This window comes from Sphaeramia orbicularis, chromosome 22 (genome assembly GCF_902148855.1).
Source record: "Sphaeramia orbicularis chromosome 22, fSphaOr1.1, whole genome shotgun sequence".
Classification (NCBI taxonomy): Eukaryota; Metazoa; Chordata; class Actinopteri; order Kurtiformes; family Apogonidae; genus Sphaeramia; species Sphaeramia orbicularis.
In genome coordinates, this window is record NC_043978.1 from 36330462 (window position 1) to 36356629 (window position 26168).

Sequence of the window (26168 nt, forward strand, 5' to 3'; positions counted from 1 at the left end):
CTATTGCTTGTCCTTGAGGCCTTAGCTTAAAGCGACTCATGTATGTGATGTGTACAAACGATGCAATCCAATGAGCCAAAAATAATTACTTCACCATAAGCTGAATCATAATTGAAAGACAAAATCTAAACAGTTTTGGTTAACACAGCAGGCTCATCCTTCATCCCCTTTGTTTTTGTTCTTTATGTCTCTTGTTCCGTATCAGTGTGATTACTGAAATCTGCGAAAACACGAATTACGCAGTATTCAATATTTGCAGGTGTGATGCAAAATCAACAAAACTGTTTCCGTTGAGTGAAGTCTGTGTGCGAGCGTGTGATCCTAATGTGAATGAGAAGCGAGTGGCGTGCTGCGTCGGATTGTTCTGGTCTTCGGGAAAGGCGTATGTGGAGGGCAGGTGATGAGAAAAGAGAGCCAGAAGAGGAGGATGAAATAACAGAAGACAAGGTGGTACAAGGCGAGGTATGCAGCGAACCATGCTTATGATGGATTAATGCTGTTTTGCAAGAATTAACAGGGAATATATGAAACATGCTGTAAATCTGTTTCACTCAATGGTCAATTTAAGACAATTTAATACCTAATTATGTTCCACTTGTCATACTTTAATGGCGCCTGAACGTGTACAATGAGAGGTAGTGATTTAATTGATGCACGTCCCGTTGTTCAGCACTCCATGTACTGCCATGGGTTTTGTCAATCTGATAAAGGCAATAGATAATAACTTATTACCTTGAGTTATTAGCGCTGTGTACTCTCACAGAGCATAAGGCATCGCTCACTAAGTCCTATTGGAAAACGTGATGGCAAGCAGATTAGGAGCAGTGGAGGAATGGCTTTGTAAATACGACATGTGGCTCTATTACTTTTACATAAGGGAGGGGGGCACTCGAGGTTCAGAGAGCTGCAGAATACGAGGAAATAAAGCTAAATGGTTCTGGGACTAATTAAAGTGTTTATTGGTTTTCCCATAAGATACAGAAGATACTTAAGGGTCACCAGATCTGGGTCAATAGCAGAGGTCACTGAAGCCTGACCTCCACTGCTTCTGTTTCTGTTAATGTTCAATCCATGTCTTTAAAAATAACAAATAGAAAACATGGTGTGGTGTAGCTGTTTTATGAGCAAAATAAATATCAAAGCACTCTCATCTCATTAGTGGATTATATTAAGGTTGACTAATAGATAAAAAAAGAAAGTGAGATTGATATCGTAAAATAAGTCGTGATTTTCTTCTTTATTCTTGTCATTCATTCTGATACAATTTTCTCCAAGATTGCAATCAAATGTGGTGTTGAGCAACTCCTTTTACTTGTTTAGAGTAGATTTTTATTAGAGATGTTTTATTAGATATAATTCTTTTCGTGAAATGTGTATTTATATCCAAATAAAAAGCAACACACAATAAAATTTAAATGAACAAGCAAGTCTGAATCACTACGTAAGATGATGAAGGAGGTTACAATGATTTTATGATACTGTGACCTATTGACCCCAACATTTACGAGTAACCAGGGCGGGTTATGGTTAACATTGCTGCTCAGGATGATCACCTTTGCTCTACTTTTTATAGGAAACATAAATATGAACAAACATAAAGACAGATGGCAGGTTCAGCCCTAATGGATTGAATTAATGGACAAGACAACTGTAACATACCCTGCTGTTTTGAAGGCGGTAGTTTGCATTTTGATCATCACCATGTTGGCTTTTTGGAGCCAGAAGTGAGATATTTGGAAAAAGGGGGTGGAGTTGTGTGGGCGCAAGGGGTCATGGGTGAGCGAATGCTAAACCCTTGCACACAGACTTTGTAAAATTGTAAAGTTCTTCAAATCATTTATTTTTTTTTTTGTTTATTCTTGTTAGTCTGTTAACCAAAACTACAGATGAGCTGTCACGAAATAACGCAAATTTTTTTTAGAAGAACAGGCAAGTGAGCTGTCATACAGATATATAAAAGAAAACCCCGTATGGCAGACCTTCTTTTCAACATTAACTGAGTAAAAATTTAATGACGGACCACCAAATCACTTATTAGTGAAGGGTTCCCCAACTGGCAGACTTCAGTCCAAATCCAGATTACAAGAGGCTTTCATCTGGACCATGAAGCCTTTTGACAAAAAACAAAACAGTAGGGGTGTGACGATACACTCAGCTCACAAGACGAAATGATACACAATATTGGGTTCACGAATACGAGATGAGATGACATTTCACGTTACTTTTAAGAAATCTAAAATGACAAAATATATGACTGGACAAACAGACTTTTTTTAATTTAACAGTGTTAAAAACAATGTAGGTGCATTTTTTTAAATAACGTGCATCCATACATGACCTAAGCATGAGTTTTTAACTGTTGAACGTCTTTCCACAAATAAAATTAAATATTTATTTTTTTAAGTGCAAACAATATGTGCAAAATTGTAAAATGGTCTCATATCGGCTGCAATGAAAACGCTGATGTCTTTCGTTATTGCAATGGCTCTGGCGCTTGACTCTGGGAGTTTAGGTGTAAAGGCATCTGCCAGTGTTGTCTGGCCTCACAGGTGCAGTGGATTTTAGAAGTGAGCTGTGGTGGATCTGTATGTGTCTTTACATAGTGCTCGATTTAGCCACGGTGTACGGTACTATATTCTTACAGTGTGTGGTGCGGGGGGGGTCCTAAACTAAGCATACGGTGGACACCTGTCTGTACATACATGAATATAATTTGGGTCTGAAGCCACAGACTCTGAATAATTAACTATTAAATGACTTATATCCACGTGTGCTCCCACAGCATTACATGTTCCGCTGGGTATTTTCTTTGTAGATTTTGACAGGCAACTACTATCCCCACTCAAACTCCACACCTGTCACTGCCCACAGAGCAGATTCACAGCAGAGAACAGATCTCCACGGGGTTCCTCCACTGCCTCACAGTGAGAGGAAAGTTTCATCAGTTAACCATCAGGCATGTTGTAAAAGCATTACGTTATCCTTGTGTAAGTCAATTATATCCCTGTAATTTTGAAAACTTTTCTGTCCTTTGAAAAGTTCCTTACTTCCTCTCTTTGAAAGATTCTATCCATCGTTTCCTCCTGCCTTTGAAGGGTTCATTCCTTCCTGTCTTTAAAAACATTCCATCCTTCTTCCCTTTGAAAGACACCAACCCTCCTGCCTTGGAAGTGTTCCATCCTTCCATCTTTCATGTCTCTGAACAGTTCCTTCGTTCATGCAAGATAGGTTCTATTCTATCTTCAAAAGTCCCTTTCTTCCTTCATTTAAAATCCTTCCATCCTCTCTTCTTCTCTTTCAAAATTTTCCTTGCTGCCTATGAAAAGTGCCATCCATCCATCCATCCATCAATCCATCCACTCTTATGTTTCATCTGCTTAATGTAATGCACACTAACTGAAAAAGAAAAAGATCTTGGTCAAACTTCTTCAACAAAAAAGGAAAACTATTACTTCTTTAGGGGAACTCATCTTAACAGTTACAGAGAAGCCTAAAAGAAGCATCATATGTGCTTGAGGTTAGTTTTTCTAAACCTATCAGGACAAGAGAAGAGTGTTCAAAAACCAAATACTTTGTGTCAAGGTTTAGTTATTTCAAACCCAAACATGTTACTTTAAAACTAAGAAAATGCATATGTTGTTTAGTATAAATTCTCAATGCTTAAAAAAAGCATAAACTCTGCAGTTCTCAATGTTCAGACCTCAGCTGGAGAAGAGGGCTGACTTTATAGACATCTACCTATTTAAGTTGAAGACCCTAGAGAGAAGTTTAATCTTAAATCTGTGGCACTCTGGGATTTTTGGAGTTGACAAAGGCTGTCACTGGAATTACAACTTAAAGGAGTGATGTTTTGTTTTGTTTTAAATGGAATTATGCATTTTAATACATTTCCCTGTGGTCTACATAAACTGTAAATGCTATGCTTGGGTCTGAATTCTTCATTAATTGAACTCTACATCTTCAACCCTATTTCTGAGTAATGATACGAGAAAGGTCGTCTTTACCTTATATGTGCAAATGTTGTGACATAACTAGTTTTAGACGCAACAAATTAAGAAGTAATTAAAACGGGTTGTAGAAATCCACTCGATTTTTGCCAAAATGAATACAATGATAGCTTTGCAGCACCTGGATGGTTCAAATTCAAACTTTTTGAATTATTAGTATCCCCAAATACACATAAATGTACCCTGACTAATAAAAGTGGGTTTAGCAAAATACGATTCCTTTAAGATACCTTCACATTGGCTTAATTTTGGAGCCATGGTCATTAAAAAAAAATCGCAGCTCATGTGATCTTAATATTGTTCATGTTGCAATTTCAGTAATAACTCTACAAACTATTCAACCCTAAATTGTACATTGAGGGTGAAGCTAATTAAAAAAATATCCTTTATTTGCACAATGTTTAAGCATATGGTAAACATGCTAAGCTATTTACAATCTGCCCCATCCGGGATTAAACAAACAGTGTGCCTGAGCCAAACCACAAACCAACTCTCACTATGTGGCAGAAATTCCTCATCCCTCACTGTTGATTAGAACTGAAAAATGTACCAGTTTCCTTCAAGCTGCTGTCACTGCAATCTCACAGTTTTTTTTTATAACCCTACATCTTAAAAAAACATAAATCATCCTTTCTGAATCAGACAGAGGCTGGAATGGAAAGACAGATTTTGTAAAGGCATTGACATGTTTGTTAAGGAAAGTTGTCGGTGTTCAGCTGTTACAAGTCAGAAACTAGGTGGGTACTAAGTGGCAGTGTTTTAACAGACACAGAGGTCTCAGGCGTGCCAGAAGGAAATATCACAGGTTGCATTACGGTTACAAATGGGCCTGGAGAGCCGACAGTGATGGATTGTTTGGTTTTTATGATGAACGTTAAGTGGGGCTGGCTGTCAGAGGGTGCTATGTTTTAGAGTGAACCAAAATTAAGTATCTTTTGTGTTTTCTCAAAGCGCTTATGCTAAGCTCAAAACTAGTGATCCTGCTGCTACAACAACCATTTAAAAAAAAAAGAGAGAATTCACAAAAATGCTGAACACAACTTGATATTTGCCACTGAATCCAAGACCTTGAGTCAAAACGAATGTGACTGATGCAGAAGTAAGCATATAGAGTGTGTTACATTTCAGCGAAACACATTGAATGGAAGGCCATGAACCGTGGCACGCATCCATCACCCTCAGCTCCACAGCAATGCTTCCTGCCACAAAGATTAACCCAAAGCGACCCCGACTGAGACTGGGTGAAGAATTAATGTTTCCTGAGGTCTACATCGGAAGCAGGCATTACATTGTTATGAAGACCCCTCTGGGAAGTGGCGGTAGGGGTGTGGGGGGGACACAGTACACACTATTAACCCCTCTGATCCTTGATTATTGCCATGTTAGACGGGTGATGGTTATCACACGGGCCTGACCACAGCGTTCGGATATTGTGCCCTGAGGTTAGTTTACCACAGGAGGTGCTATGATTGAACAAAGACAGTGACAACAAAAGGCTCATGTGTTCTTCCCTCAGACACACTAAGTGTTTCAGATGCATTTCTTAACAGTGCCAGTAAATCAAGACTTGATGTTCTCCATAAACTTGAGTCGGAAGACATATACTTCTAGGCAAATCAACTTCAGTCATGATCCAAATGTTCCCTGGTGGTGATAGGAGGGGATGGGGCGACCCAAACACACAGACGGGTAGTGCTGTCATAATTGTTGCTGAAAATAATGACAGTTCCCTGCAGCACTTCACGCTGTGAGCATTGCTCCTCTCTCTCTGTTATTTACACTCTATACATGTTGGTGTGTGTGTGTATCTTCTTGAAAACCAGCATGAGGGATTATGAGATTTGTTTATTTTTAGCAACGAAAAGTATGTCTTGTGTGGTAGGACAGCACCTCTGAGGCACGCAGACATGACTGACATGAATAGAAATGAGCAGCATCATTAGAGATGTGTATTTAAGTACTCCGCTTAATTAAAAAAGGAAAGTTTTTAATGATTCGAGAGGTTAAATATTGTGTTACAAGTTGCTCAGAAGCACTCAAAACCCAGGTCATCAGACACAAAATGCTAAAGTAAGAGCAAAATCAGAAACTGCAGGCAGGCACTTATTGGCTAGAATTATTATGTAAGGTTTAATACTGCAGTATCCAGTTTTCTTAGTGGTAATGGTGATGTTGTTTCCTCAGCTTCATCCAATTTTCCTGGCAAAACTTTTAGTCCTCTGAGCATATATGTGCTACGTCGCTACAAAGCCCAACTGGAGGCAATGAATTTAGGGCCAGTGGGAAATCTGTCCAACTTGCTCAACTCATTTTGTGTTCACCTGAGTTGCACTGAGGTTAATAGCTAATAGAGCTGCAGAGAGGATGGCTGTTAAAGTGCTATATACGAAGTTCATAAATAATGGATGTGCATGTAGCGAAACACATCATTATTAAAAACATGAAATGCTGTATTCTGTTTAGTAGAATAAATAATGTATGTCTGCTGGAAATGAAAGGACCGGACAGAGAAGACCAGAAGACACCTTATTTCTTGCTGGCTTTCATGCTTTCACGAATCCAGTGTCTTTCCCCAGTGCTACTGAGTCAAATATCTGGCTAAATGAAGAGGCTGCAGAGCATGATAATGTGATTTTGGTGCAAGCGCATCAGCTAGAGAAAAACAACACAAAGTGAGAGATAGTGTTCGCCAATGAACCCAGCATATCCTTGAATTGAGTAAAAAATAGAGCCAGTGTTATACTGTAGGTTGTTTGTGTTGTATTCATTATCTCCCACGCCACGGTGATTCAGTGTCACTGAAAGACTTACTGTCTGTCATAGGGCACAGAGGACTGAGTCTCCCTGTTACGTAAAGGGATTGTGCTTCTCAGTGACCTCAAGCTGTTTGAGCTTATCAAGTTGTAAACAATGCACCACAATAAACTGATGAGCACTGTGTCATCTGTCTGCAGCCCTCCTTAGTTTATGAGCTTCACCAGCAGCACAATGTCAAATGTCAATGACGTCAATTCGATTAAAAAGAATCGACCCATCATTTCTGCCTCTGCACAATCACACGGAAAGAAAACACAGGCGAAAATGAGACAACTGTTCCAGAAGGAAATGGTCAAGATGTGGAAAATTATGTGTAAGTACAGGCGGGTGAAAATAGGAGTGTTCATGACTCTTCTGTGCTGCAGCTTGACAGCAGCTATCAGTCTTATACCCTCCAAATCTTTTCTTCCGAGTGCACAAAGTCTATACATAGCAACAGTGTGCTTGTGATTCAGTAGCAAGCCAGTGCATCATCCGATATCTCCGGCCCTGTCTAACACTTGGCTAGCCAAGCGATTCATCTGCAGAGGCTTCATGAATAAAAGTGCAGCAATAAACTTTGATTATAATCAAAAAACGATACAGGGCTTAAAGATGGTGAGTTTGCGGGGCTTGGTAATCACTAGCATCTCCAAGGTGTCATCATTTGGAAAAGCAGTGATTAATTTCTTCGGAGCTCAATGCACATGAGGCGGTTGATCATATTAGGGGCCATAGGAATTTTATGAGTCTTATTACAGTAATTGGTTCTTGTAGCAGAAAAATCTGAGGAGATCATGCCTGACTGTAGGGAACAAAATGGACAGAAATCCCCACCTTTGCCCTTCTATGTGTGTTTATAGTGAAGTGGGAATGAAGAGGAAGAGCGAGGTGGTGAAGGAGAAAGAGAGTATGCTGCTCCCAGAGGCTGCTTCAAGGTTTTAATGAGGGCTCTCAAGAAGGAAGCGGCCCTCAGAGGGAGAAGACCACGGCACTGATGACCACAGCAATGTGAGACACTTATATTAAGGACAAAGGCAGGACAAATGGAAGTGAATGAGACTATGATGCTAATGTTAATACACTGGAAGCACAACTAAGGACATTTGTAGGTGATGAGCACACGCCTGTATGTTCATCAAGTCAAGTACTCAGTAATCATTAAGCTCTCTGAGGGGCCATAATATCTAAAAGCAATGATTCATCTCTGTAGGCCAATTTCCTTACATATTTCTGAATTTTGTAGATGTCTCAGTTCTTTAAGCTTGGGGCAAATTATGCCTTAAAGCTTTAATGTTCCCATCCCATGTCTCAGTTACAAATATCACCACGGCCATCAGTGTGATCGAAACACTTCCTCATACTGATTTATGCCTAACCTCCAGCTTTTTGTGTAGTTAATTATACAATTATTAGGATCCAAATGCTTGAGCAAAAATGTGAACTATACCGTTTGTAGATATTATCAGAAAGTGAGCGAAGGTAAGCGATTCACACATACAAGTGGAGTTATGATAATCATGAGGGACCAGCACCCCATTAAAGATAATTTTCCTGCCTGAATCGAAATGTTAACAGTGTACTACAGCTGACACACAATTTTGACCTTTTAATCTTTTTCTTACAATGTTTGACATAAATGTTTTCCCACTGGATATAACTGAATGAGTGTCATTTTATTCCTGTGTGAATCCTTCATCTTGTGATTAAATATTAATTCAAGGAACTGCACAAAGGAAACATAGTATTTCAGGTTAGTAGTTGTATAAATAGAAAGAGCCTTCTTAATCAGGTTCTGTTTCATGGGAATTTTACTATTTACAAATTAACATTTCATCTTCTACACATTTATATGTAGTGTATACGGGGAAAAATATTGGGATAATGATTAATGATAATGTCAAATGTAATAATATCTATATCATAATACTGGAAGGTCTCAGAACATCTGTGGGTGTGTCGGCGTGATTCTGACAAATTGAGACATTTTTACCTGGCCAACTTGGTACCTACATTTGAGGAGTAGTCCAGTCTCCACATTAAATATCTCAGCAACTTGATAGGACCAATATTTTTGGAGATATTAGTCATTTTGGAATACAATTGCCTTACAATCATGGAAGCGCAGGACCATGCAGCACGATAGAAATGAAGTTAACAACATGAACATTTTACACATTTACTACTGCAGTCCCGACATATCAGTATTAACATTGGCGCCTACAGCCGTACGGCCTGAGCGTACTTAGTGACATTTGAGAAAGAGAGAGACACTGATATATATAGGGAGAGATAGGTAAGGTAAATCCTGGTACTGACAGAGAAACCCCCCCGGTCTTACCAACTATCCACCCCCTTCCGTGTGCTTCATGTGTACCTCACAATTTCACTCTGCAAGCGCACCTTGGTATTAATACTGTATATTAATTGTCATTTACATTTTAAAGAATGACTTACCAAACTATTTCTTATGTCACTACTTCTAAAATATAGACTAACGTCTTTTCCCAAAAGTCTGCTCTCTCCAGCATAAAAACTATCACATCTGTAACCCATGGTTCCCCACAGGTCACATACTAGTATTTTTTATATTGCAGTGAATATCACTGCAATGAGCATTCGGACTATACAGGGTGGGGAAGCAAAATTTACAATGAACATTTCGTTGTTTTTTCTCAGCAGGCACTACGTCAATTGTTTTGAAACCAAACATATATTGATGTCATAATCATACCTAACACTATTATCCATACCTTTTCAGAAACTTTTGCCCATATGAGTAATCAGGAAAGCAAACGTCAAAGAGTGTGTGATTTGCTGAATGCACTCGTCACACCAAAGGAGATTTCAAAAATAGCTGGAGTGTCCATAAAGACTGTTTATAATGTAAAGAAGAGAATGACTATGAGCAAAACTATTACGAGAAAGTCTGGAAGTGGAAGAAGCAACAAAAAACGTACCAAAGCTTTTATTAAAGCTCTCAAATCCAAAATCCTAAAGGATCCAACCAAATCCATGAGAAAAATGGCAATTGAACTTGAGATAGACAACAAGACCTTTAGAAATGCAGTAAAATATGATTTGAAGATTTAAATTCTCATGACTTTCAATAAACTAATAGGTCATACACTGTCTTTCAATCCCTGCCTCAAAATATTGTAAATTTTGCTTCCCCACCCTGTATGATGGTGCTCCTTTAAGCTCTCATACCTTGAAAACAACTACACTACACTGTTGCCCATAAAGTTTTTGTTTTTATTTATACACATCACCTTTGACCAGGAGCAATGGTTACATACTGAATCCCAGTTACACTTTATCTATCAAGAGAAAATTCCACTGTCACAATCATTTCATGAGGGGAGGTAAAATTATTTTATTCTAACTTCATAAGCAACAGTGTTTGTATGTTGAACACACACTGTGTATTTCAACAGATTTGGAGAATTCTTTTCCATATATGCAGGCCACTGTCAGGTCAATGCTGCCTAGTTTGAAAATGCAAAGCAATTCAAGTTCATTTTCAAGGTTATGATAGAGATAAAACTGTAGAAATGCTTAACATGAACTTTAATTTTGTTTCCTAGGCAACTAACCAATACTGACCAGATGTTACATTTGTTCCTGCCGTGATGTAGACCTATTCAGATAATCAAGTTGAGTGTTTTGACATTTAACCACCACCATCAAATGGGAGCTGAGTGATGTCTGCACCGTGAGCAGAGTGATGACACCTCCCGTCCAATTTATACCACATTCCCTGGGAGCTTCCCTAGTAATGAGGCCATTTGCATGCTGACGGTCAGTTGCTCTTGTCATCACCCCCAGACCCCAATAAAATCACATGACCTACAGTGAATTTAAAAACAGTAATGATTTCAAAAGCATTGCTCATTTTATGGACTGTATTCTGCCACAAAACATGACGCATATGGTATGGGGATAACCGCGCAAACATTTGGAGATTCATCGGAGACGTCTGCCTGAAAAAAAAACATGTTGCATTTTTGCCAACAAGTTCTTGCTGTGATTTTTTTTAAATGAGTCATAAATGAGAGCATTCAAAAAGCAGCTCCGCCAAGACATTTCCCCTGAGTTGACTCAAACTTTCCCCGATGTCTCTGCTGCTGCTCATCAGTCTTTTGCCTGGAGTAATGTCAAGCTTTCCCCCCTTGCTATCCCAGGATTCTCAGAGCAAAGCTGCTCCGTATACACTCCCCTGCAGCCATTACAGCAAATCCTGGACAGCTGCTCACCTGGGAGACACACACAGTTGAGGCTCCTATTCTCACCTACAGCCTTACTGGGAGTGGAGTTTCTCATGTCATGCCGTGGAAACAAAATGCGGACGCTGGGGAAGAGACCAAGACAGAAAATAGCTGTGATTCAAGCTTCGGCTGAGGCGCTTTCGTTAGCTTTTCCTGGTAGGTATGTCTGTATCTTTGCCTTCTCATTACTCTAGCCACTGATTTTGCTGTTCCAGGTGAGTCAGAGGCGGACAGATCGATGGCAGTAGAGTGTGAGAAAGACAGAGGTGTTCCATTTCAATCTCCAGAAAAGACATATCCCAACACATTTGTCATGTCTGCATTCAAACTGAAGCTAGATTAGATGGCATGTAGTATCTGTGGCCACGGTAGCAATCTGCCAAACTTTCTACTCATGACCTTCGTTATGATGTCTTCATTATTTTTTGTCTCATATGCAGGCCATTCTACTAAACTGGTGTAAAATGCTGTCCCATAACCAAAACAAAATTAAAAAGTAGTTTATATCCAGGATGTTTTTTTATTTTTTTATTTTTTTTATTTTATTTCAAACATGCAAAGAGAATAAGACAAAACAAAGGAAATTAAGACATAAACAAAATAACATTTAAATGGACAGAATCCATCCTCATGCACATACAAGTCTGAATTCTGCATGGTCGAAAAGGAGTAGGAAGAAGTATAAACTTATTTAATCCTACCCCTCAGTGCTTTTACACCTTTATCATTAACTTTATACAACAATCAGCCAATACTATTTCCCTAATTTTAGCATTGAACCACAACAATCCATAATGCAGTAACTGAATTATCCACAACAGTATGTTCATGTCAGTACAGTCATACAAACAGACTCAACAAATCAAACATTCTCTTCAATAATTACAGCAGATTTATCAGTATGTCATTCATAAACAAACAAGCCTCACTGTCATTATTAAATACTGTACCTCTCAAGAATCAATTCTTTATATCTTTTTTTAAACTGAATTATGTTTGATATTTGTTTTATCTCCACTCACAATTTGTTCCACAGTTTTACTCCACAAATGGTGATACAGAAACTTTTTAATGTAGTGCGTACTTTATGAATCTTTCAATTTAATTTTCCCCGTAAATCATAGCCTCCCTCTCTTTAACAAAACATTTCTTGAATATTGCCCGGTAGTAAATTGTTCTTTGCTTTATATATTATTTGAATAGTTTTGAATTCCAATGTTTACGATCCTTCTACTGTCTATTGAAGCTCAAATTTGTGATCGCATAAAGCTTAAAGCGTATCACACTGGAGCTTTGTATTGCCTGAATTACGCAGCCATTACTGGCCAGAAGTGACATACCATCGCTGATTCTGGGTGATTGAGTGAACAAGCAGCAGTCAGTGAGCAAGATTGAGTGGATTTCCAGGTATTCTGCAGCTGTAAGCTTTGCACTCTGCCAATGTCTTAGACACGTGACCCAGCACTGGCTGATAATGTGTCATCTTAGACTGGGGTCTGCTGTATGGGGTCAGTGGGCAGTCCATTGCAGCCCAGGTAATCGGACGATACAACGTTACTGTGTCACTACCGGTACTGGAACAGCCCATGAAGGAAGCAACATGTCTGACTGATGAAGCAGCTACTTAGTACTCGCGCGTACTTGACAAGGGGCTATGATGAAAGATACCTTATGAAACTGCTGGTTGTTATAGATGATCTTTTGAAATAGCTAGCAATGAAAATTCACTACAGGTACCGTTTAATGGATCCCTCACTATCTCATGGTTATACAGTGAGTACTTTGTTTCAGTACTGATCATTTTATGCAATTTCCACAATACAGATATTCTTCTAAATGGGTGTTTTCTGCAACCGTTTTATTTCATTTTTTTTAATATTTTGTTCACAGTAAAAAATGAGTTCAAATTAGCTTACGCGTTCAGACAAATTATTGTTTCTGGTGGTGTTTAAACTGTGGACACAGTTGATAAAACTGGATAATACTGGATGTAGCAGACACAAGAGCTTTAGTCTCATGAAACTGGGCAGTGACAAGTTAAGAAGAAGAATCTTTATTTGCCAGTATATTGTGGAATGTGGGCATCCAAGATACAGAAATTAACCCTCTGTCTTGAACGCATCACTAGCTGAACATGCAGGAACAGTGGGCTACAATGTCAGGTACCCTGGGAGCAAATGTACAGTGCCTTGCTCAAGGGCTTATCACGACAATTTCTCTGCTGATTCGGAGACTTGAACCCACAACCCTTCAGTCACACGCCACGTCTCCAACCATCTAGGCCTTATTGTTTTTCCAGTAGTCTGGCAAAGACCACCCTCTGTACATCCTGCACCACAGCTGCCCCTACATGAGGAACATTTCACACTCCGGTTTTCCGTTGTTCACTAAACCTGATTTCATTTGGGTTTCACGAACAAGTAAGGGAGTTTGACAAAGGTTTCACAAAGAGAGCCTGAAATTCCAATTTTCATCCCCAAAATTCAGGAAAAACACTCAGGGGCAACAATGCCTTCTACTCTTTTGTGCACGCCCGTGTTGGTTCACATCGTTGAAGGGTTTCTTTAAATTTGGTGGATTTTGACACAGCTGTTTGTACCTGTGCCTGCGCTGTCGTTGATCTGCTGCAGCTAATACACAGACTTATACACTTACATGACCTATATTTTATGTTTCTGGTGCATGTTCATTGCAGCAACCAATAATAGACATGCATACATTAGACTGTGACATTGTTTTTGAATTTCTTCATTTTCCACATGGATACTAGCAAAGTGAAGCAAAATTTTCACTTTGGAAATGTAAAAAATCTCAGTGTTTGTGAACTAAAATACAGTTTACAGGTGAATGAAAGGCCCAGATGAAGAGGCAAATATTCACTTTGCAATGGAGCATTTTGAGCCTGTCTCTCTAAGATTCCACCTGCCACATGGCAAACTAGATTGTCTGCAAAAACATTCAAAACTTTTCTTTAATTCAGAAAATAGATGTGTGATAGTGGTGTTCTATTACACATTGATTTTCAGACTTTTGAACACATTTACTTGAAAATGATGGGATCTATTGACTCACCATGTAGCCGTGAGTGGGATACAGATGGTAAAATCACTCAGCTATTTACTTTATTCATGGATTATTTGAAGCTCACTTTAAAGTTACAGTGCTTGATTCTGCCATCATCCAACAAAAATCCCATAATTACCTATTCATTTGGTCTGGCAATTAACAAGAATTTTACCCATTTCTTTGTAAAAAAAAAAATAATAATAATAAAAAATAAATAAAAAATCTGAAAAAGTGTTTTTTCTTTTCCACATCAGTATGAAACTCCATCAGATTAATCTATCTTTATATTTAATCATTTGAGGTAGGTGGTAAGAGGTAGGTTTTTAGCCCCTGTAGATTTAGAAAATGTAATCAAAAAATCTTTTTCAACGCAACAATTGCAAAACATAAAGATATGATTTACAAAAGATAAAATTTGGTTAGGCTTCAGGACAGCCACCTCCTACTGTAAGTAAATGATGATTTTATACATATCAAGCTTTCACATATTATTTCAGGTGTCAATACATAATAGAAAGATTAAACTTTTAAGATATGTTTGTGGAGCAACAGATTTCATCTCTGTAACCACACACAAAAAAAATGGAAAGGCAAAGAGCTGGGGTAAGATTCTGGGTGGAGATGTATTTTACAGACTGTATAGTTGATCGAGGGCATAGGAAGGTGGGTAAAGTTGAGCTAATTTTTAAGACTGGTGAGTCCTGATAAGATAAAATAATACTTTATTAGTTCCACAATGGGGAAGTTTGATGTTTTATAACCAAAACTCAGAAAAGTGAAAGCAAAGATTGGTAAATCATCTTTGACCTATATTAAACTTGAAATATAATGTATTATTTGATGTTCTTGCATCACATAAAATGTATCGTTTTCTCAAATAAACACTTTTGAATAAATAAAAATTCATGCAACACTCTTTCTCATTACTTGTAGGCAGTAATGTGAGCAGGAGCAATTCCACCCCAATCTTCCTGCAAACAAGGTGAAGGCGAGTCGCTGTTGTGGGATTTTGTGTTTCAAGATGCACAACACATCCTCTGTCGGGGGAATATAAGGCGGCACGTGTTGAAACATGTTGTATTCGTGTACAATGAAACAGAAGTCATAGTAAATTTTGATAACACTAGCTTCTTGTTTAATTTGCATTTTTCATACCATCCCAACTTTTTGTGATTTAAATTGTAGATGTGCAAGTTTTATGTATATCTCCTGCCCTGGTTTTATTATTTATTTGTTTAATCATTTCATTTATTGTCACAGTTCTGTTTGATCGCCTTTTCTCAACTCGTGGTTTTTTTATTGTCTGTTGTCCAGCACTGACATCATCAGTCACCAGGGTCACTCCCAAATATTAAACATGTTTAAAAAAATAAATAAAGAGAACTTCCATCATAAAATCTGTGAGAATGTCTGGCAACAGTTGAACCATAAACTAGAACATTTACACACCTTGATCTATGATTTTCCTGTAAACACCCACTGGGCCTGACTGGAACCGACCAGTCATCGTGTCCAAATCATATTCCTAATCAGCTGGACTGGAAGGCTCCTCCTGCACCATAGAAACTGCATTTGAAATTACTGAAGGGACAGTGTAAAAATATCAAAGCGAGGAAAGTGTCTGAAAAGTGCGAGCTGAGTGACAATAAGTGGTTCTGTGTATGTGTGTGTGTGTGTGTGTGTGTGTGTGTGTGTGTGTGTGTGTGTGTGTGCGCGAGTGAGAGAAGAGAAGAAAGAAAGAGAATAAGAGGACGAGAAAGCTGAGAGAGCAACTTTGGTTACTTGATGATAAGCTCAAAAGATTGACTGCCTGCTGCACTTTTCCTTGCCGCCTGGTGGAGGAAAAAAATTGCTTGCCGTTTAAATAGCATGTTTTCTTAATCCCACTTCACTGGGCAGCTGCAGGCAATCCTCAGATGTTATATTTTCTTCTAACTCTCCCTGCTCACTCGCCCTCTTTCTCTCTCCGATGGCTGTTAGTGACATAAAGCTGCTGCTTTACCGTCCTCTCAAACACTAAGCCCCGGAAACATTGAGTTAGCCTCCCAGGGCTAAGAACGACGCTGCAGACCTACAGTAGGTGCACTGTTGGCCGTCAGGCTGCTTGGCTCCTTGACTGCGTACAGTATGGAGTATGGACAACGGCCAGATCTGCTGGCACAGGAAGATAAAGCTGTGGCCCAAGATCTAAGCTCAGAGACATGACTTGTCAAACTTAAGGCCAAAGGTCTCAGAAAATGCCAGCCTGAGCATCGAAAGCAGAAAGTGCAGCTTTGCAAAGTTTCAAAATACAGTACAGTTCATCAATAGAGCAGTGAATGGCACAGCAAGGCCAATTTTTTACACAAATGTAACACAGACATCATCGCTCTAGAGGTGGAAGCAGAGTACATGTTCCATCGAGGCTGTAGGAATACTGATTGTGGAGTCTGTGTGGTGCGTAATGCACAGCATCAGTACTCCCCTCACACCTACTGACAAGCAGACTCTATATTGGACACTGACCTTGGACAGTAGTCTGGCATACATCCTATTTGTCTAGCCAACATACAATGTAAATGGGTTTCTGAAAATTAAAAATCCATGCTGCCAAATTCAATATAGGGCTGTGTTTCTGGGCACTGTGGGATGTGCATTAGGGTGTAATGATATTACCTATAAGTCCAACACAGCGCCCACCCCCTGAGGAAATGATTAGGGGTCTCTGAGCATAAACAATATAATTTTTGAATATGGACGACTTGTGTAACAGCATTACTGAGACGCAGCCATTTACAACGCTGATTAAGTATGGTTTTTTTATACAGGATGAAAGCACAAGACAGAACTGTGGAGCTTGGTGCATAATGGATCACATTTAATCACACTGGCCGGTGTTAAGATGTAGAAACATTTATTCACTTGAGACGTCAGTATACATAATAGCATTAAGTAATATGTAGCCACCACATTGAACTGTGTGCTCTGTAGTTTCAGTCTTATTAAGTGCTTTGACGTGTGAGATATGAATTCCTGTAGACAGCAGTAATGTAAGATTATCCATTATCAGCTGTTGTGGCCGTTACCTTTCATGTTTCATTGTCCACTCTCTGTGCTCTCTAGACTTTCTTCCCTTCTACATCCTTTCACCCAACCTTCACTCACTTATCTGTCCTTGCCTTCCTGCAGTATCCCACAGCCCTCACCTCCTTCTCTTTAAACCATAATCTTTCTCTTCCTCCCTCTCAACGAAGTTCAGGGTCTCGGCAAAGGCTCGCTTCATAATGAAATTCTCTCTCACACATTTGCGGCTGTGGTCAGTGAATAAACTGTCCATGTCTGCTGAAGGATAGGGGTTGTATTTTGACTAAAAACTGTTTTGAGTGCTGGAGAATTAGACTCTAACCATACATCAGACCTTGGGGATGCTCTGGGGGCGACTCCTTGTAGAAATTTAGACTCATTTGGGGTTTAAAGTCATGGAGTGCCTGTCAAGGTGAGTGTGGTGACTTATACTTTTCAATAATGTTTATGTTTAAGGCTGCTTCATCTGTGGAAGTGTCCTCCCTGTCCTTGTACCATAACAGTTATCAGGCCTCTGAGTCCTCCTTCTGCTGCAAGAATAGTTCTTACACACATGGTTGACTCCTGTTTTATTTTTCCTATGTTACATAAAAGTGTGTTATTTCACATCACAGTAGCTTCTCTACTTATTGTATTTTAATGCAAACTTGGGGCGTGGGTTGATTTCACCCAATTACCCATGGAGATGCATAATTAGGGCGGGCAATATATACAAAATCATCTACCATTTTATGTCATGGGGGCAATATTTTCCACAACATAGTCATCGGTCTGCAAATTCATTGGTAAAAAAAAATCTTGCTTTAACACATAAAGATTCAAATATTCAACGGTGACCAAAACCATCCACTGATATAAAATGTTTAATACCTGTTGATTCATTAATCCTATCAATACATGTAAATAATTGGTGTAAAATGCAGTTTTTAATCTTTTCATGGTCATCAGATACGACCCATTTGGACGTTCAGAGGCTCTGTAGTGAAAATGGAAACACCGTCATCTTCTACAACATTGATTCACCAGTAAAACCCATGGAGTTGGATAAATGACAGTGGATGGACACACATGGTTTATGTTCAATTAATGATAGATTTGACAGAAAAAGTCACTATTACTTAAGTTTTCTCTGTTTTTGGTGTAATAATCCTCGAATATAGTTGCAGCATGATGATTACAGTAAATGATCAGTAAATTAAATACAGGAAAATACCTGATTTTTCACTGGAAAAAAAAGCAAAATAGAGACAATAATATTTTGATAAACAGTGATAGATCACTTAAGAAAGGTTAGAGAGAAAAATTGATTTGGGAACTACCACAAAAGTAGCACTGGGTCTTTATGGGTTAATTGGATCTTCCATTTAGATTCTTCAAGTGTCATGTTCACTTTCCTCCATATTTATTGGTGTTGCCTTCATGTAAATTTCCTGTCTGCATCCGCTCAAGTCAAAGCACCTAAGTGACCTTAAAAAACAGAAAACGTGATTCGCAACTCAATCATATAATCAATACAGCATAACATGAAACAATAGACATTGTTCTATTGCCACACAAGGTCCTTTATATTGTTAAATCACACCGTCCTAATTAGTGCTTCCTTTACATACGGTATATAAAAAGTATTTTTGGAGAACTGGTATTAATTTGTGTGTAGAGCCAGTGTCACTCAGCTGAAAGTCCACCTACTTTTTAGAAAAAGAAAAAAAAACTAGGTGTAACAAGCTGAAGAGGACTAAACTTTATTATGTGTGACATTCAGAGCAGGTTAATCATGTGATTTATATTTATTCTGGAGTCCTTAAAGTGTCTGTATCTTACTAAAGGCCACTTAGTGACCCAGAGAAAATCATCCAATCAAATAAGGACAAAAAATAGCAACAATTCTGAATGACTACTGGGTGCCAAGTTGCATCCCAGGGTAAATACTTAACGCCCTGATGAAAGCACAGCCTAATGTCAAATGTTCTCCCACGACCACATTTTAATTTCACAGACAGTTTTGATAGAATTAGTATGTTGTAAGTAATTTTAAGTGGGGTGGTGTTCCTTAGACTATTGGTTGCTACATAAAAAAACCAAACCAAAACAACCCATTTGGACATATTTTTTATGAATCGTCCAGTATATTCTCCAAGAAGCAATGTCTTACTAAAAAAGTGCAAATTAGTCTTATTTATAAAGAGTAAATTATTAAGAACTAAATCTAAATCAACATGATTTTTTTCTCCTTTTTTAAAAAAAAAAATCCACAAGGACATGATTAAGGAAAAAAAAACTTGCATACACATAGGACGAACAACAAGTACTGTATCACAATAATTGAAACATATTTTTATTTTGATAGAATTAGTAGGCTCTAAGTCATTTTAAGTGTGGTGGCATCCCCTATACCAGTGGTTACTACATAAAAATACAACCTAACATATTTTTCATGAATCATCCAGTGTGTTCCCCAAGAAGCAATGCTTTACTAAAAAGTGCAAATTAGTCTTATTTATAAAGAGGTAATTATTAAGAACTAAATCTAAATCAACATTATTGTTTTTTTTTTTTTTAATCCACAAGGACTTTATTAAGGAAAGAAAACACTTTACTGAGCCGCCTTTACACCCACAATTATAAATATCTATTTAATATTATACTACCACCTAAGATACAATGTCCAACCATGTTTGATGCTTCTGTGTGTGTGTGTGTGTGTGTGTGTGTGTGTGTGTGTGTGTGTGTGTGTGATGTGTCCCGGCAGGGCATGTCGCCCCTGGCTCAGCGTTCTGCACAAAAACAAGGAGACAAGATGTGCAACTGTGCGTGTTTGCACTTTAATCTCCTTCTTTCTGTCTCTCTCACAGGACAGCAATTACCTGCAGGCAGGGAGGCCTTGCTGGCCTTGTAAATTCGCTTTATTCCTCTCTGAAAATCCTCAAAATAAACACATCGATTAGAGACAAAAAACAGGGAGTTTCATTGTAATTTTTTGTGAATATGCTAAAACGATCCTTTTTAAATAACAATTCTATTCTTTGTGGTTGATGTTGAGAGATTCGGAGGCACATTTAAGTCTGTTGAGTGAAACAGCGACTCTTTTTTTGTTTTTTTTCCTTTTCCTGGTTACACACCCCGTCTCCAGGGCTGGTTTCCCTGCGGGGGTCCTCAGGACACGGTCATTCTCCCTGTGGCTCTGTGGCCCTGACGTCGAACACGGAGCAAAAGCACGGAGGTGCCTCGGGAGCTCCCTTCCGCCCAGCTCAACACATGAAATACTGTACACACCCACATATTCATTCCCTTCCTCCCCTCAAGCTTCGCCTCCCTCCTCTGCCTGCCCGTCTCAGTGGGAAGGTCACAGGCACACAGTTATCGCACTCGATTTGATTACGTCTTAATCCAATCAAGCAAAGCAGAGAGAGCCCCATTGATTTTTTGAGATACAGAATAATGCTTATTGGGCTTAGAGGCACATGGCTGATTCCTGGACAAGGTTAAATCCACAGGGAAATATCATATCTGCCACTGAGCCTACCGCTGAACATGTATACAGTTTATTGCTCAATTGTCTTTGCAATGGAAACAAAGCTGTCAGCTCGGATTGTATTTACACCTAGAATTCTAGCCACTGTTTTGTGAGGTTGTCAGTTCCAGCAGATTTCCATAGGCAACCTAGTGACAGATGAAGCAGATGAAATGCCTGAGCAGTAATGAACGAGTGTAGTGATGGAGAGGCACTACAAGGGAGCAAATCCCACCTAAAAGGCTATAATACATGCAAAGAGAGGGATGGTAGTTTCACTAATTAAACTGAAAAGTGCTTGTGGTGAGGATGAGCATATGGAAACTAAATATGATGCTCCATAGATTTTAGCCATTCATGTATATCTGATGTGCACACACAAATGTACACACACAAATATGCATGAGTGAATGTATGGACAGTCAATGAAATGATGTATACAAGTCATAACATTCAATGAGAGCAGAGCAAGTGTGGCTACTCAGCATCACTCTGGTGATGTGTCTTTCAGCCTTCATGCTGTCAATCAGTCAGAGTGCATACGTGCTCAAAGATGACTCTCCTGTAACACTTTTGTAAACATGTCATTTTTCCTAGTATGAACTGTGCAGGCCAGGAATTGAATCCTTTCAACCCCAAACCAGAAAGAGGCTTTTTAACTGCAGTGCATTTTTGCGATACAGATTCTAAAACCTGGCCTACACCGTTGCTTTGCAGAGATGAAGACTGAAGAGGAAAGTGCCTGTAGCAAAGCGTCGCCCCCACTCTACTTCCCACCCCTCTCAAATGGCGAACAACAAGCTGGGAGATGACGATGACAAGAGCTTTTGGGGAATGGCGAGGCCCACTCACCTTCTGGTTCACCACACAGTGTGCACTGTGATTCTAAACAAGGACCAAAGAGAAACAACAGGAGATTAATAGAGGCGACACATATGTTGAAGTCTATGATATGTGTGCACGTGTGAGAGGGGACAAATGTTAACTGCTGTTTAAGATTCAGCGTTTTGTTCTCTTAAAAACTAATAAAAAAAAAACAAGAAAACAACAAAGATTTATCAGTTCATACATCCTGGCAGAACAGAACCCATGTGCAGAAAAATACAAACCCAGACACCATGCATAATATGACCATCAGCCACATGCGGCTGCATAAAAAGACAAAATAATGCAGAGACAGGCGTCAATGTGGGGAAAATAACAAAATGAGAAATCATATTGCTTCAATTCTTCACTGCCATGTGCAATAGATGCAGTGGGCCAAAAGCATGAAGATGCAAACCTTGGTGAGATTCAGAAGTTAAATTAAAGCAAAAATGACATTGATCTACGATTGCACACTATCCATCATTTTTATTATTCATATTCAAAATGCTTCTTTGATTTAAAGTGTAGGGATATTCCAGGTTTCATATGAATCATGCCTTCTGTATGGACTATTTCCCTTTTGTTACTCATTCCTTTTTCCAACACATAACAGCACATTCTACAATATTTTAATCTGCAGAATCTAAATCAATACATGGGCATTACTGTTAATGAAGTATCAGAGAGCCAACAGACTGTAGGCAGCCCCAGATACGCCCTCCAAGATTATTTTAAACAAACAGGATTATTTAAAGGGTTTGTTTTTGGAGGCAAACACTGAGCATAATAAACAGGATGATGAAGGAAATGAGTGTTGTGTCCTCGGGCATTGCTTTTCGACAGACGGCCCCGAAACAGCTGTGGAGTGTCAGCGTTTGTCTCTCTTCTCCTGCGCCGCAATGACCAAAGGAGGCCATGTTGTTTTTAAACAGAGGCTTTCCTTCATCTGATCAACGGCTAATTAGAGGTTTAATTAGATCAGCAGCAACCTTGTCTGATTTTGGTGCAAAGCGGTGAGGCAGGTCTTCTGACACACACACACACACACACACACACACACACACACACATAAAACACACACCCTTACTTCCTTCTGCATCCTGACATACCCATAAATGTTCCAAACACTAAAGTACGGCAACTTCCAACTCCTCTCCCCAGATGACCTTGCTCATGGGCAGCGAAGACAGCTTGGCAGACACGAGAATGAAAAGAGAGCGTGCTTTTAAAGGATTGTAGTCGCTATCAGTCTGGGCAGGTTGTAAAGTGTCACAGTCTCGCCGACCTCTTGTCACAAAACTGCCTGCTGGTTCTTTCCTGGGCACCTTGGCTGCATTCAGTGCGATAGCCTCCATATTAAACTTTCACCGCTCCATTAAGACTTCTGCCTCTCACTCTCTAAATCCTCTGATCAGAATCTTTAACCGTAATGAGGTCAAAATGCATCAATGTATGAAAGAATTAGAACTGCACACCTATTTATTCCACGGGCCTGAACCACGCACAAATGGTTTGGCCTGGCAGCACCGTCACAAACAGTGGAGGCCTGGGGAGAATTTACTGGTTTAATTAGCCTTTTTTACTTCCCATTCCCTACAGTATAATTCCACAGAGTCAAAGCAATTGGCTCTATTAGTTTGTCCTGCCAGCTTAAATTTAAAGCCCTTTTGAATTTCACTGTGTGCAGCCCATATTGATCTCGGTCATAGTGTTTTTACAGTATTAGAACTGTTCTTGGGTAATTCTCATTTGCTCTCTGGTTGGAGGTGTAAAACACCTGCTAGGTGTGACAAAAAGGAAACAATATCTGCCCAAATGTCACGCTGAGAATTAAAAATAATTGCTCATCCTCAGAGCAAACAATTACAACAAATCACAACACCTTGTAAAGAGGTGAGACTATGGCCAAATGGAGAGGTTTTTCTGTTTTACGCATACTAAAATACAGAAAGAGGTTTCCAAGCAACTGCACAATCATGTCACAAGGAGAAAGAAAGATAATGAATATGGAGAAACTGAAAAGCGGAAGAGACAGGCGTGAGCAGGAAGACAGATTTACAGTATTTACACCGACAAGAGCAAGAGAAAAAAAAAGTTTGTACCACTGATAAGACCTTTTGTTGGTTGTGAGTAAACTAACAAACAGAAATTCACATGGGTCCACAGTGTCCCTTGGTACAGCCGATCTCCAGCACAACATCCGCACAGTGCAAATCCTCGGCCTTGATCTAATAATGTATTCATCCATAATTAAAGCCTTCATTTCCATATCAGCCCAGCTTGCTCACACCTTCACCGCCGGTTGATCTCCCTTTTACCCTCTCTCTTTCTCACTTTCTCCAGTTCATATGATGTGCGAGAGATACAGGTGCTAATTAGTTAGCGCAAAGACAGTTCTTGGCTTTTTCACAAGAATGCTATGTCTGGGAGAAAATGCACAAAGTTATATAAAGCAAAGTGAGATGGGGAATGTGTAGCGTGATATCGCAGGTGCGGGGGCACGGGAAGTTTGTTCAGGGAGTTGGTGTTTTTCTCTGCAACTTGGGATTTACTTGGAGGTACGGGCCAATGAGCTGTGTTTGTTTGTTCGGAGTGGGGCAGCACACAGATTGTGAGACACAAGTCAAACAAAAGGCTTGTTTATTGGGACAGGGTCAATAAGGAGTCAATAAAGGGAAGTACACAATAATGTGGATGTGCACTGACAGAGAAGAGCCCAGACGTTTGCATACACACAGGCAGGACTCTCCCAACAGTCAGATAAAATAACTCCTGAGATCCCAGCAACACACTCACACGCCCTCCGCTCCTAGCCTCATCTATGTGGACGATCACCAATTTCAGTTTACCTTCCCTTTGACTGGCACAATCCATCTTCAGCAGGGCCCCCTGTGAATAAGCAACCTCCCCATGGAGCTGATGTAGCACTTCTCAGAGGAGACGCGATGCTGAGCGCAGGACTGGAGGAGAACTCATCAGCCTGGCAGCATATGCTCTGCCTGCCTCTTTGGTGGCTAATTACACCGCATTGTCAGAGACATTCACAGTGTATTGTATGCTGCATATACACACACATTATGTAACATGCTTGAACAAGCTCACATGATGTTGTGTGAATATAAACCAACAGCGCATCAATAATAATAGATATGGTCGATAGTTACGAATCACTAGAGTCTACACAGTCACGCTACATGGTCAAGTATCATTATTTTCTAATAATGCGCTACACTGAGCTGCTCTCATATATTACATCATGATGTGATGACAGCTGAGGACTATTTATTCAATGTCTTTTATTAACATGAAGTTATTTGGTTATTTGGTGAGAAACTGTCTTTTATAATAAACACACAACCCCACTGGCATTCATAAATCAGTTAGCACTTCATGAGACCAGACAGGGAGTCAGCAACTCAATATAGTGCAATAAAAAGGAGGTCTTTGTCAAAAGTATTTATAATTCATCCTTACTTAGCAGGGAAGCAGCAGGCGCCTGACATCAAACAGCAAGAGTCTGAAATCAAGCCAGTCATCAGTGTTTGTAGATGAAGACGCTGTGAGAACACAACCAACAGTTTTACTGGAGTGCGAGCTTCCAAACAAGGTGCATTAGAACAAATGGTTGAAAAAGGCTTTTAGTTTGCTCCCGCGGTTGTACGAAGAAGCAGCAGTGGGCGACTGGTGTGACGCGAGCGCACCAATCTACGCACGACCTTCAGTTACAGAAAAACACTGTCATTCTGCAGCGAGTAAAAAGCCATCACATGTCAGGATGCATCTCCTGTCTATTTGGAAAATATATATGTGTGTGTGTGTGTGTGTGTGTGTGTGTGTGTGTGTGTGTGGCTGTGAGACCATCAATGCTTAAGGCAAACACATCTTAATGCAGTGAAACACTCACAACAATGATAGAAATCCTACGTTCAGTTAATCTATCTGGTATTAATGACATGTTTAACCTGTGTTTTTGATTATGAGTTAATAAAAGTTTGCAATGACGTAATAACAGCGTTTTTCAGCGTGCTTCTTATTTTTCAGTCAAACTGTCAGCACTGATTAAACTTGAGAAACCTGATGACAGGTTTCTGCAAGAATCAATAAAAGATTCAAAAGTACCTCCCAGTCGAAAAAATCTGGAGACTGTACCACATAAGAACATTTAGGGAGCGAATTAAGCACTGGCTTTTCGGCTAAATGATGCTTTTGTAAAAACTATTGATTTTGCAGAGATAATCACGTCATGATGTGACGCAAAAAGTACTGCTATTCATAAAGTAAGAAGCAGAAAATAAAAATAATGATTTAGAATAATTAAAAGCAAAAGATGGCAAATATCTGGAATATGAAATGATGAAATGAACTGATGTTAAAAGATATAACAAAGAAAAACAAGACCAGTGTTGAACATCATAATGAGGGCTGCTTTGCACCTTTACCCCTGTTGCTCCCTGCTCCCCCACCAGTTTGATTATCCTTTCATCTCATGTGTTCTAGCTTCTCCTATCCGCCCCATGACCATGCACTGACCCAGAAAAGACCTGAAAAATGTAGGTCAGCATTGCTGTCTATATTTGACGCATCAACAAC

At 39.4% G+C, this 26168-nt stretch overlaps 1 protein-coding gene across 1 annotated transcript in view; it reads right to left on the reverse strand.

The window, feature by feature from the left end:
• The window catches only part of dlgap2a (discs, large (Drosophila) homolog-associated protein 2a), a 226565-nt gene that overhangs the window by 89752 nt on the left and 110645 nt on the right, over positions 1-26168 (reverse strand). The window lies entirely within an intron of this gene.